This window comes from Hylobates moloch, unplaced genomic scaffold (genome assembly GCF_009828535.3).
Source record: "Hylobates moloch isolate HMO894 unplaced genomic scaffold, HMol_V3 SCAFFOLD_16, whole genome shotgun sequence".
NCBI lineage: Eukaryota > Metazoa > Chordata > Mammalia > Primates > Hylobatidae > Hylobates > Hylobates moloch.
The window spans coordinates 41,781,324-41,794,232 of record NW_026652291.1 but is presented as its reverse complement, the minus strand read 5'-3'; the positions used below and the strand labels follow the sequence as shown (position 1 = coordinate 41,794,232).

Genomic DNA, 12,909 nt, shown 5'->3' with positions numbered 1-12,909 from the left:
CGCCTCGGCCTCCCAAAGTGCTGGGATTACAGGTGTGAGCCACTGCGCCTAACCCAGAGTCACATACAATTGCTCACGTTTACAATGTAGAAGATGGATTTAAATACGGAGAGGTAAGGCTGAAGGTTGGGAGACCATAAAGGCCATTAAAAAGTCCAGACAGGAGGCCAGGCGCGGTGGCTCATGCCTGTAATCACAGCACTTTGGGAGGCAGAGGCAGGCGGATCACCTGAGGTCAGGAGTTCAAGACCAGCCTGGCCAACATGGTGAAACCCCATCTCTACTAAAAATACAGAAATTAGCCAGGCGTGGTGGCACACGCCTGTAATTCCAGCTACTTGGGAGGCTGAAGCAGGAGAATTGCTTGAGCCCAGGAGGCGGAGGTTGCAGTGAGCCAAGATTGTGCCATAGCACTCCAGCCTGGCCAACAGGGCGAGACTCTGTCTCCAAAAAAAAAAAAAGTCCAGACAAGGATAAGGAGTGCTTGCTTTGGCATCACACATACTAAAATCAGAAGGCCACAGAGATGAGCATGGCCCTTGCACACAGATGACATCAAAATCCATGAAGTATTCCATATATTTTAATGTATTGTCCTTTTTTTTTTTTTTTGTGAGACACAGTCCTGCACTGTTGTCCAAGATGGAGTGTAGTGGCGCAAACACAGCTCATCGTAGCCTTGATCCTCCCACCCCAGCCTCTTGAGTACCTGGGACTACAGGTGCATGCCACCATGCCTCTGCTAATTTTTTAATTTTTTTTTTTTTTTTTGTAGACACAAGGTCTCACTATGTTGCCAGAGCTGGTCTTTAAAAATCCTCTGGCCTTAGCCTCCCAAAGTGCTGGGATTATAGGTGGGAACCACTGGGCCCAGCCTGTACTGTCTATTTCAAAATAGATAGGAGAGGACTGTTGCATGTTCTCACCACAAAGTGATCAACATGTGAGATGATGGAGACACTAATTAACTTGATTTGATCATTACACAAAGTATACGTATATCAAAACATCACACTATACCCCAGAAATATGTACATTATGTGTCAACTAAAAATCAAACTAAAAGAGATAATGGAGTTCCCAACAGTAGGAATGGAGAAAAAAGGTAAATTTGAGAAATATTTTTCTTTTCTTTTTTTTGCTTCTATTCACTATGAATACTATATTATAGTTTGACAATTTATTTATTTATTTGCACAGTCTTACTCTGTGGCCCAGGCTGGAGCGCAGTGGTACAGTTGCCACTCACTGCAGGCTCAATCTCCCGGGCTCAAGCGATTGTGCCAGCTCAGCCTTCCAAATAGCTGGGGAAAAAAAAAAAAAACCTTTTTTGTTTTTTTGTTTTTTTTTAATTCTTAGTAGAGACGAGGTCTTGCTATGTTGCTCAGGCTGGTCCTGAACTCCTGAGCTCAAGTGATTCTCGTGCCTCAACCTCCCAGCCTCTCATACCTGGGATTACAAATGTGAGCCACCACACCTGGCCAGAGAAATATTCAGAAGTTAACATTAGGGAAGCTTGGCACTGACTCGATTTGGAAGCATGGGGGAGGAGCAGGTGGAGAAGGAATCCACGCTGATTCTTGCGTTGGATGACCAAGTGGAGTTGAGTCAGAAAGTGAATCCAGGCCAGGCATGGTGGCTCATGCCTGTAATCCCAGCATTTTGGGAGGCCTAGGCAGGCAGATCACCTGAGGCCAGGAGTTTGAGACCAGCCTGGCCAACATGGCGAAAACCCGTCTCTACTAAAAATAGAAAAATTAGCTGGGCGTGGTGGGACACGCCTGTAATCCCAGCTACTTGGGAGGCTAAGACAGGAGAATCGCTTGAACCTGGGAGGTGAAGGGTGCAGTGAGCTGAGATCGCACCACTGCACTCCAGCCTGGGCAACAGAGCAAGACTCTGCTGCCCCCCACCCAAAAAAAAGAAAATCCAAAAATCAAGAAAATGGGGGAAAAAACAACGAAATGCCCTTAGTTTTACTCATATAAGCCTGAGGGACTTCTGGGGATGGCCAAGGGCAAATGTGCAGCAAACATTTGTATACATCAGTCTACAACTCAGAGGGAAAGTACAGGATTCTGTTATCAGACTATAGGAAGTAGCAGCAATTAAAAACTAGGAAAGTAGGTTGGGCATGGTGGCTCAAGCCCATTATCCCAGCACCTTGGGAGGCCGAGGTGGGTGGATCACCTGAGGCCAGGAGTTCAAGACCAGCCTGGCCAACATAGTGAAATCCATCTCTACTTAAAAAAATACAAAAATTAGCCGGGCATGGTGGCGCAAACCTGTAGTCTCAGCTACTAGGGAGGCTAAGACAGGAGAATCAATTGAACCTGGGAGGTGGGGGTTGCAGTGTGCTGTGATCACACCACTGCACTCCAGCCTGGATGATAGAGCAAGACTCTGTCTCAAAAAAGAAAAAACCCAAACTAGTAAACTGGATGTGCCTGCTACATACGAATTATACAGAATGATAGTAAGCAGCAGGCCAAGCATCCTATAACAGACAAAAATGAAAAAAGAATGGGAAGAAAACCAGAAAAGTAGCCAAATGACAGCTAGTATTAACTGATCATTACCATTCTAGGTTACTGTGTCAGCCTCTTCACATGAATTGCTTCACTGAACCATCCCAATAACCCTAAAAGATAGTCCTTTTATTACAATGTTTTAGATGAGGAAGCTGAGACAGGTATTGCATGATAGCTGAGAATGGGTATAGAGTCAGAATGCCAGAGCGCAAATCCTGGCTTTACTAGCTGTCTGTTTCAGTTTCCTATAGTTTAAACAGGAGATAGCAATACCAACGCTACAGGGTTTCATAAATTAATTACCACGTTAAATGCTCAGAATGGTGCCTGGCACAAAAGCAGCACTCAAATACCACTAGGTGGGAGTATAAAGAATGTCAAAGAAATGCAATATGTAGTGTCAAATGATAACCTGCAGAATAAACTAGTATTTGACAGGATTTCTACCCCTTTTATATATAAATATATGTGTAAGTATATATATACTTATGTATGTGTATTGACTAGATGCTTCTAAGGTGAATTCATAATACAAATGTTCCCCTACAAATGCTACCCTAATTCATCAAGCAGAAAGACACTTTAACATATTAATGATTTTTAAAATTTCCACTGTTAATTGGTAGATGAAATAAGATTAAGCCAGAATGAGGCTTTTCCTGACACTGGATAGTTTATAATCATGTAAACATATCTCTCAGACAATAAAGCAATATTTTATAAATATTTATCAACAGCTACAGACTTCGTTTTGCATTTTGAGGTTGATTCACTACTTAATTTTCCAAATTAGGAGACCATTCAAAAGGACTACATTGAAATAGAAATCAAAACAAATCCCTAAACGTAAATATTTATAGCCTGTATAATACTCATGTAAAAATATAGCAGAACTAGTTCTTTTAACCACTTTGGTGTTATAATGTGGGAAGATCAGAATCTACTAAGTTCTAAACTCATTTCCTCTCTACTGAACACAGTAAAAAACCCTGATATCAGAGAAATAACAAACAAAAGGCATAATTATTGAATTATCCGGAAAAAAACAGATATTAAGAGGTTAAAAAGTTCACATGTGCTTTGTAGATCAGATGTGAAGGATAAAAAGAACTGAAAATCATGTACGGTCAGTTGTAACTTCACTAAACATAAGAATTAGACTTAAGCTATCAAACTGTTTTAAAAGTTGCCTTCCTGGCCCTTAGCAGTGATTACTACTGCCATCTAGCAGGAGGTCTAAAAATTAAAATTACGAGAACTGTAAAAATCATCAGCACATAATTCCAATCTCCAAATAGAAAGATGTTTAACATATTAATAATTACTTACATTTCAGGCTGGGCACAGTGGCTCACACCTATAAACCCAATACTTTGGGAGGCCGAGACAGGTGTATCACTTCAGTCCAGGAGTTCCAGACCAGCTTGGCCAACATGGTGAAACCCTGTCTCTGCTAAAAACACAAAAACTGGCCAGGCACGGTGGCTCATACCTGTAATCCCAGCACTTTGGGAGCCCAAGGCCAGTGGATCACCTGACGTCAGGAGCTCATTACCAGCCCGACCAACATGGTGAAACCCCATCTCTACTAAAAATACAAAAATTAGCTAGGCCTGGTAGTGGGTGCCTGTAATCCCAGCTACTCGGGGGGATGAGGCAGGGAGAACTGCTTGAATCAGGAGGCAGAGGTTGCAGAGAGCCAAGATCGCGCCACTGCACTCCAGCCTGGGCGACAGAGTGAGAGTGAGACTCCCTCTCAAAAAAAAAAAAGAAGTGAAGGGAGAAATATTCAGGGAAATAGATAGCTTAAAGAAAAAACAAGGCCAAGCACGGTGGCTCACACCTGTAATCCCAACACTTTTCGGAGGCTGAGGCAGACAGACCACCTAAGATCAGGAGTTCAAGACCAGCCTGGTCAACATGATGAAACCCCGTCTCTACTAAAAATACAAAATTAGCCAGGCATGGTGGCACATGCCTATAATCCCAGCTACTTGGGAAGGCTGAGGCAGGAGAATCGCTTAAACCTGGGAGGCGGAGGTTGTGGTGAGCCGAGATCGCACCATTGCACTGCAGCCTGGGCAACAAAAACAAAACTATGTCTCAAAAAAAAAAAAAAAAAAAAATTAGCTGGGCATGGTGATGCATGCCTGTAGTCCCAGCTACTGGGGAGGCTGAGGCAGGAGAATCACTTGAACCTGGGAGGCAGAGGCTGCACTGAGCTGAGATCACGCCACTGCACTCCAGTCTGGAGAGAGCAAGACTCGATCTCAAAAAAAAAAAAAAAAAAAAAAGTTCAGGACCTGATGGATTCACAGCAGAATTCTACCAGACATTCAAAGAATTGGTACCAATCCTTTTGACACTATTCCACAAGATAACAAAGGAATTCTCCCTAATTCATTCTATGAAGTCAGCATCACCCTAATACCAAAACCAGGAAAGGATGTAACCAAAAAACAAAACTACAGACCGATATCCTTGATGAACACAGATGCTAAGATCCTTAACAAAATACTAGCTAACTGAATCCAACAACATATCAGGAAGATAATCCTCCATGATCAAGTAGGTTTCATACCAGGAATGCAGGGAAGGTTTAACATACACAAGTCAATAAATGTGATACACCACATAAACAGAACAACAAAAATCACATGATCATCTCAATAGATGCAGAAAAAGCATTTGACAAAATCCAGCATCCCTTTATTATTAAAACTCTCAGCAAAATCAGCATATAAGGGACATACCTTAATGTAATAAAAACCATCTATGACAAACCACAGCCAACATAATACTGAACGGGGAAAAAGCTGACAGCATTCCCTCTGAGAACTGGAACAAGACAAGGACGCCCACTCTCACCATTCCTCCTCAACATACTACTGGAAGTCCTAGCCAGAGCAATTAGACAACAGAAAGAAATAAAGGGCATCCAAATCAGTAAAGAGGAAGTCAAACTGTCACTGTTTGCTGAAGACATGGTCAATTACCTTGAAAACTCTAAGGACTCCTCCAGAAAGCTCCTAGAACTGATAAAAGATTTCAGCAAAACTTTTGGATACAAGATTAATGTACACAAATCAGTAGTTCTTCTATGTATCAACAGCAACCAAGCAGAGAATCAAATCAAGAACTCAACCCCTTTTACAATAGCTGCAAAAACAAACAAACAAAACTTAGGAATAAACCTAACAGGCTGGGTGGTGGCTCAAGCCTGTAATCCCAGCACTTTGGGAGGCCAGGGCAGGTGGATCACTTGAGGTCAGGAGTTCGAGACCAGCCTGGCCAACATGGTAAAACCCCATCTCTTTCAAAAATACAAAAAATCAGCCAGGTATGGTAGTGCACACCTGTAGTCCCAGCTACTTGGGAGGCTCAGGCAGGAGAACTGCTCAAACCCGGGAGGTGGAGGTTACAGTGAGCCAGGGCAAGGCTCCATCTCAAAAAAGAAAGAAGAAGAAGAAAAAAAGAATATACCTAACAAAGGAGTCAAAAGACCTCTACAAGGAAAACTACAAAACACTGCTGAAAGAAATCATAGATGACACAAACAAATGGAAACACATCCCGTGTTCATGGATGGGTAGAATCAGTATTGTGAAAATGACCATGCTGCCAAAAGCAATGTACAAATTCAATGCAATCCCCATCAAAATATCACCATCATTCTTCACAGAACTAGAAAAAACAATCCTAAAATTCATATGGAACCAAAAAGGAGCCCGCGTAGCCAAAGCATGACTAAGCAAAAAGAACAAATCTGGAGGCATCACACTAACTGATTTCAAACTATACTATAAGGCCATAGTCACCAAAACAGCATGGTACTGGTATAAAAATAAGACACACAGACCAATGGAACAGAATAGAGAAATAAGCCCAAATACTTACAGTCAACTGATCTTCGACAAAGCAAACAAAAACATAAAGTGGGGGAAAGGACATCCTTTTCAACAAATGGTGCTGGGATAATTGGCTAGCCACATGTAGGAAAAATGAAACTGGATCCTCATCTCTCACCTTATTCAAAAATAAATTCAAGATGGATTAAGGACTTAAACCCAAGACCTGAAACTAAAAATTCTAGAAGATAACATTGGAAAAACCCTTCTAGACATCGGCTTCGGCAAGGATTTCATGACCAAGAACCCAAAAGCAAATGCAATAAAAACAAAGATAAATAGCTGGACCCTAATTAAACTAAAGAGCTTTTGCACAGCAAAAGGAATAGTCAGCAGAGTCAACAGACAACACAGTGGGAGAAAATCTTCACAATCTACACATCTGACAAAGGAATAATATCCAGAATCTACAACGAACTCAAATCAGTAAGAAAAAAACAAACAAGCCCATCACAATGTGGGCTAAGGACACGAAGAGACAATTCTCAAAAGAAGATATACAAATGGCCAACACCTATGAAAAAATGCTCAACATCACTAATGATCAGGGAAATGCAAATCGAAACCACAATGTGATACCATCTCACTCCTGCAAGAATGGCCATAATTGAAGAATAAAAAAACAAGAGATGCTGGCGTGGATGTGGTCAACAGGGAACACTTCTGCACTGCTGGGGGGAATGTAAACTAGTGCAACCACTATGGAAAACAGTGTGGAGATTCCTTAAAGAATTAAAAAGCAGAACTAACATTTGATCCAGCAATCCCACTACTGTATATCTACCCAGAGGAAAAGAAGTCATTATTTGAAAAAGATACTTGCACACGTATGTTTATAGCAGCACAATTCACAACTGCATAATTGTGGAACCAATCCAAATGCCCATCAGTCAACGAGTGGATAAAGACACTGTGGTGGGCGTGTGTGTGTGTGTGTGTGTGTGTGTATATATGTGTGTGTGTATATATATGTGTATATATGTATATATACATGTGTATGTATGTGTGTGTGTGTGTGTGTGTGTATATATATATATATATATATAATGGAATACTATGCAGCCATAAAAAGGAATGAGTTAACAGCATTTGCCATAACCTGGATGAGACTGGAGACTATTATTCCAAGTGAAGTAACTCACGAATAGAAAACCAAACATCATATGTTCTCACCGATATGTGGGAGCTAAGCTATGAGGACACAAAGGCATAAGAATGATACAATGGACTTTGGGGACTTGGCCGGGGTGAGGGGGGGCAAGAGATTAAAAGACTACAAATATATATGGTGCAGTGTATACTGCTCAGGTGATATGTGCACCAAAATCTCACAAATCACTACTAAAGAACTTACTCATATAACCAAATACCACCTGTACCCCAGTAACTTATGGAAAAATAATTTTTTATTTTTCAAAACAGAGTCTTGCTCTGTTGCCCAGGCTGGAGTGCAATGACACGATCTCTGCTCACTGCAACTTCCACCTCCCAGGTTCAAGCAATCCTTCTGCTTCGGCCCCCCTAGTAGCTGGGACTACAGGCGCGCACCATCATCCCCAGCTAATTTTTGTATTTTTTAGTAGAGACGGGGTTTTGCCATGTTAGCCAGGCTGGTCTCAAACTCCTGACCTCAGGTGATACACCCGCCTCGGCCTCCCAAAGTGCTGGGATTAAAGGCGTGAGCCACCGTTCTCGGCCAAAAAACAATTTTTTAAAAAAAGCCACTGCCCCCTCAAAAAATAAAATTACAAGAAGCTACATTAGCTGGGCACTGGGTTGCATGCCCATAGTCCCAGCTAGGAGGCTTAGGTGGGAACATCAGTTGAGCCCAAGAGTTTGAGTCCAGCGTAGGCAACACAGTGAGACCCCCATCTCTAAAAATAAATTTAAAAGTAAAATAATAATGAAACTACAGAATAAACAGTCTCTTCTCTAGAACAGCAATGCTCAGATATAATTCAAAACAGCATCAACCATGAACATATAAAACTGAATGCGAAAGTCACATAAAATTTTAAATTATAAGATTAGAATTCAAAGAAATTTTACTCTTCTAAAGTATTAATTCAGACTTTGTTTCCAAATATCACAGGAATATTCATTTACCTTTGTTATTAAAGATATTCCAGTGGAAAAGTTGGCAAAGCTCCAACCTGTGGTGACTTAGGTTATTTTCACAGTAATAAGAAAGTCTAACTCAGCAACCATTTACTGTGAATTTCTTTTTCTCTTATAGTCCCTGTGAGACTTTATGGGATACGATGTCTTACTCTTTATACCTTCCTGTGGCAGGCTGAACACTGGCCCTCAAAGATACATAGGTCTTAATTCCTGGAACCTATGACTGTTTCATTGTATGACAAAAGGGACTTTACAAAGTATCTTGAGATGGAGATAGTATCCTTGATTATCTGGGAGGTCCTTAATATAATCACAAATGTCCTCATAAGAGAGGCAGAGGGAGATGTGACTACAGATGAGAAAGTGATATGATGATAGAGTGATGTGCTATGCAGAAAAGAGCCACAAGCCAAGGAAGACAGGCAGCCAGTAAAAGCTGAAAAAGGTAAGGAAATGGCTCTTCCTCTCAGAGCCTCCAGAAGGAACTGGGCCTGCAACACTTTGACTTTAGTTCAGTGAAACTGATTTCATACTTCTGATCTCCAGAACTAAAAGGGAATAAATGAGGCTGGGCATGGTGGCTCATGCCAGTAATGCCAGAACTTTGGGAGGCCAAGGTGGGAGGATTGCTTGAGCCCAGGAGTTTGAGACCCGCCTGGGAAACATAGTGAGACCTCAACAAAAAAAAAAAAAAAAAAAAAAAAAAAAGGAAGAGATGACTCTCTTGAGTACATCTGCACTCCCCTTTCTTAAGTGTGTACTTTTCACCAAAGGAAAAAAAAAAAAGAAAGAAACAAAGGCAGAAAGAATAAATGTGTGTTATTTGAAGTCACTAAATTTGTTGTAATTTGTTACCGTAGCCACATGAACAAAATACATCCTTCTGACAGTTTGGCGATAATCTGTACATAATCTGCCCTAAAATATTGAACAGAATTAACATAAAGACCATTCCAGTTCAGATTTATCAAAATTCTCTTGTATTTTCTACCAAGTAAATGAAAACATCTAAAATACATAGAAATCATTGAAAATGTAGTTCTTTAAAGCACATAGGGAAAAAGTAAAAAAGCAGTAGCATCTTCAGTCGTATTTGCAGCAAATAGTGTCAACTGCAGAAAAAGTAGTCATGACTTTAGTACAAAAGTACAACTCAAAAACTTCATGGGTTTGGCACAGTGGCTCGTGTGTAATCCCTGCCACTTGGGAGGCTGAGGCAGGAGGATCACTTGAGCCCAAAGTCCGAGGCTGCTGTTAGCTAAGACTGTGCCACCACACTCCCGTCTGGAAAAACACCCTGCATGGATCATAATACAAAGTGAGCGAGAAGAACCCAAAAAGTAGTTACACGGGCTTGATTTTACTTTTGCTTTACAATAGCTACAACAGTCTAAGGTAAGAATACAAACCAGGTAAGTAACATAGCTGCATTCACAGGAAAGTATTCCTGAATACTGAGCAAGGAGATAAGCTGTCCATAGACGTTTCAGAGAATTTCTCACTTAAATGGTACTTGACTGCAAGTTACCACTGTTTTACTTGACCATAGGTTGCAATGCAGTCCAGGTTCCACAAGAGACAATTTGAAAAGCAGAAACAGTCACGTGGCTTTCATCGGTAACATATTTTGTATCTATTAAATTATTTAATCCTCAGAACTCTAAGCAGTCAAGTTTGGTATGTATTTCAATTATACAGGTGAAAAAGCTGATGCTGACTTGTCCAGTCAAAGGTCAATAACTGGCGCCTACTGCGATGTCTTTCCTCTAGATCATTTACCTTGGTAACAATCAATTAATTCACTTCTAGGTGTGTTTTACTGACTTTTTTTTTCTTTTTTTTTGAGACGCTGTCTCACTCTGTCGTCCAAGCTGGAGTGCCGCAGCACGATCTTGGCTCACTGCAACCTCCGCCCCCCGGGTTCAAGCGATCCTCCTGCCTCAGCCTCCCGAGTAGCTGGGACTACAGGCGCCCGCCACATATTTGTATTTGTAGTAGAGACGGGGGTTTCTCCGTGTTAGTCAGGCTGGTCTCGAACTCCCTACCTCAGGTGATCCGCCCACCTCGGCCTCCCAAAGTGCTGGGATTACCGGCGTGAGCCACTGCACCCAGGCTTTTATTGACTTTTTAAATAATTTCAAGTTAGTAAAGAAAACGGTCGGGCACGGTGGCTCACGCCTGTAATCCCAGCACTTTGGGAGGCCGAGGCGGGTGGATCACCTTAAGTCCGGAGTTCGAGATCGGCCTGACCAGCATGGTGAAACCCCGTCTCTATTAAAAATACAAAAATTGGCCGGGCGTGGTGCCAGGCGCCTATAATCCCGGCTACTCGGGAGGCTGAGGCTGGAGAATCGCCTGAACCCGGGAGGCGGAAGTTGCAGTAAGCCGACATCGCCCCACCGCACTCCAGCCTGGAGACAGACTGAGACTCCATCTCAAAAAAAAAAAAAAAAAAGAAAACAAGAGCAACATTTTACAAATTATACCATCTTTTAATTTTACATCCATGGAAGCTGAATGCCACAATTTGTCAGAGACAAGCTAAAGGAAACACAAGAATGAGTAATGTCTAACACTGCTTCTTCCCGTGAAAATGAGAACACTCACAGTACCTACCTCTTTAGATAGCCATGTGGTTTAAATTATATAATAGACCAGTTGCTGGTATCATACCACATCCCATACTACGGGTCGTCTCTTCCCAAGTGAAAATCTGCTTTCTGGCCTACAAAAGGATTATACTAAACCCAGAAGGCGGTGGGGAGAGTATCCGTGGAGAGGGAAGAGCAGGAGGAAACAGGTCTTTCCCTGAAAATGAGCAAGGGCGTTTGGCTTTTACTGAAAAACACCCCAGAGGAAATACTGGGAACAGCACAGGCAACAGCAGCCTGACCCGCAGAAGGTTCTTTGGCCAGGGCCAGCACGACCGCGGAGCGAGACCTCCAACACGTGCACGCTCCGTCCAGACCTCCCACTTCCCTCCGCGCTCCCGCGATAGCTGTCCAGCGACTCTAGCTTTCTAGACTCAACCACGGCGTCGCCGCTCGTCGAGAGGACTGCCCATCCCGGGGACCCCGCCCAGCCTGGCCCAGCAAAATGTACCTTAGTAGCGAGCCCTCAACCTGTACCGGAGAAAACGCAGGCTGCTCGGCGGCTTACAGAGGTCGACTGGAACCCCGCCTCGACCTCTCTGATTGGGTAATGCGCACAAGAAAATCAAGAGGATTGGTCGGCTGCAGAGAAGTGGGCCGTAACGCGACGCGAAAGAAATGGGTCGTAACGCGACGCGAAGGAAGTGGGTCACAGAGGCGCGGGGAATTCTTGCTAGCTTCCGATTGGACGAGATCAGAACGCCCCTTCGTAGACCCAGCGTACGTACAACGCTCATACCACCACGCCGTACGCTGCGTTAGCGGAAGTTTAGTGGGCCCATTGGTGGGATGCGTGGCCAATAAAAGGCAAGAATAAGGCGGCTCCTGCTTTTCTCGTGGCCGACTGGATGCATCCGCTGGTCCTGATGTATGTGAGTTTCAGCATTTAGACGTTCGAGTTTCCACCGAGCCAGAGTTGGTTAGAGAGTTATTAAGATGACTTGGAGACTAATGCGGAGAGAAATAATTTAGTAGTTAGACTCAGGCCCTGAAACTACCACTCGTGTTCAGAAAGTCTACGTAATACCTTATTGTTTTCACGCGAAGAAAGCAGCCCTTCAGGCCGGGCTGAATGGTTTAGGAATTCTCTGGCTGTCATTGGGTAAAAAAGCTATCAGTTTGAAGGTAGCTCCGCCTCGGCTCTAGGGAACTCTGGGATTTGTAGTCCGGAACTTTCGAGTCCTGTAGCTTTAAATGTGGGTGTTGCTACTGAGTTCTTCCATATTGTTAATAACACCCGTTGACATTTATTGTGGTTTGTTGGACTTTTTATCCTTTCGTTTATCAGCAGCATTAAAGACAACATATAAGAAATGTGTAAACGCTGCATGTATGTTCGTAAACAATAAATTCGTGTTTCCAACAATTTACTGCTGTGCCTAGCTCTATACTGTATGTTCATGATTACTGTACTAAGTAGATACTAAAATTATTTGTTTCTAAAACTTTTGCTGTTACAACAAAACAGTCTGGTTTTCATATTAGTGTCCATTTACGATTATTTGAACCCTACATTTAGCAATTATGTGTACTGTGATGGCATGGGTAGCAGCTGCTTACATGAATCAAGTGTTGTTATGACGTGAAGCAGAACTGGCTGCTGTCTTGACAGGAAAATAGGGCTATGCTTAAAATGTCAAGCAAGACCACCATCGGGAGGAATACACATTGTATATTATTAAAGTCTGTATTATAATG

At 42.5% G+C, this 12,909-nt stretch overlaps 1 protein-coding gene and 1 non-coding gene across 5 annotated transcripts in view; one reads left to right on the top strand and one right to left on the bottom strand.

The window, feature by feature from the left end:
• WDR89 (WD repeat domain 89) overlaps window positions 1-11,793 on the bottom strand; it is a 67,115-nt gene extending 55,322 nt beyond the window's left edge. For all 4 annotated transcript variants that reach the window (XM_032179723.2, XM_032179725.2, XM_058429684.1 and 1 more), the window contains exon 1: window positions 11,663-11,793. The gene's annotated coding sequence lies outside the window, so the exon portion shown is untranslated. The remainder of the gene's footprint in view (window positions 1-11,662) is intronic.
• LOC116456387 (U6 spliceosomal RNA) lies at window positions 481-584 on the top strand. Its single transcript, XR_004244625.1, has one exon. It is a non-coding gene; the product is annotated as a U6 spliceosomal RNA (small nuclear RNA).
• Window positions 11,794-12,909: the final 1,116 nt, after the last annotated feature.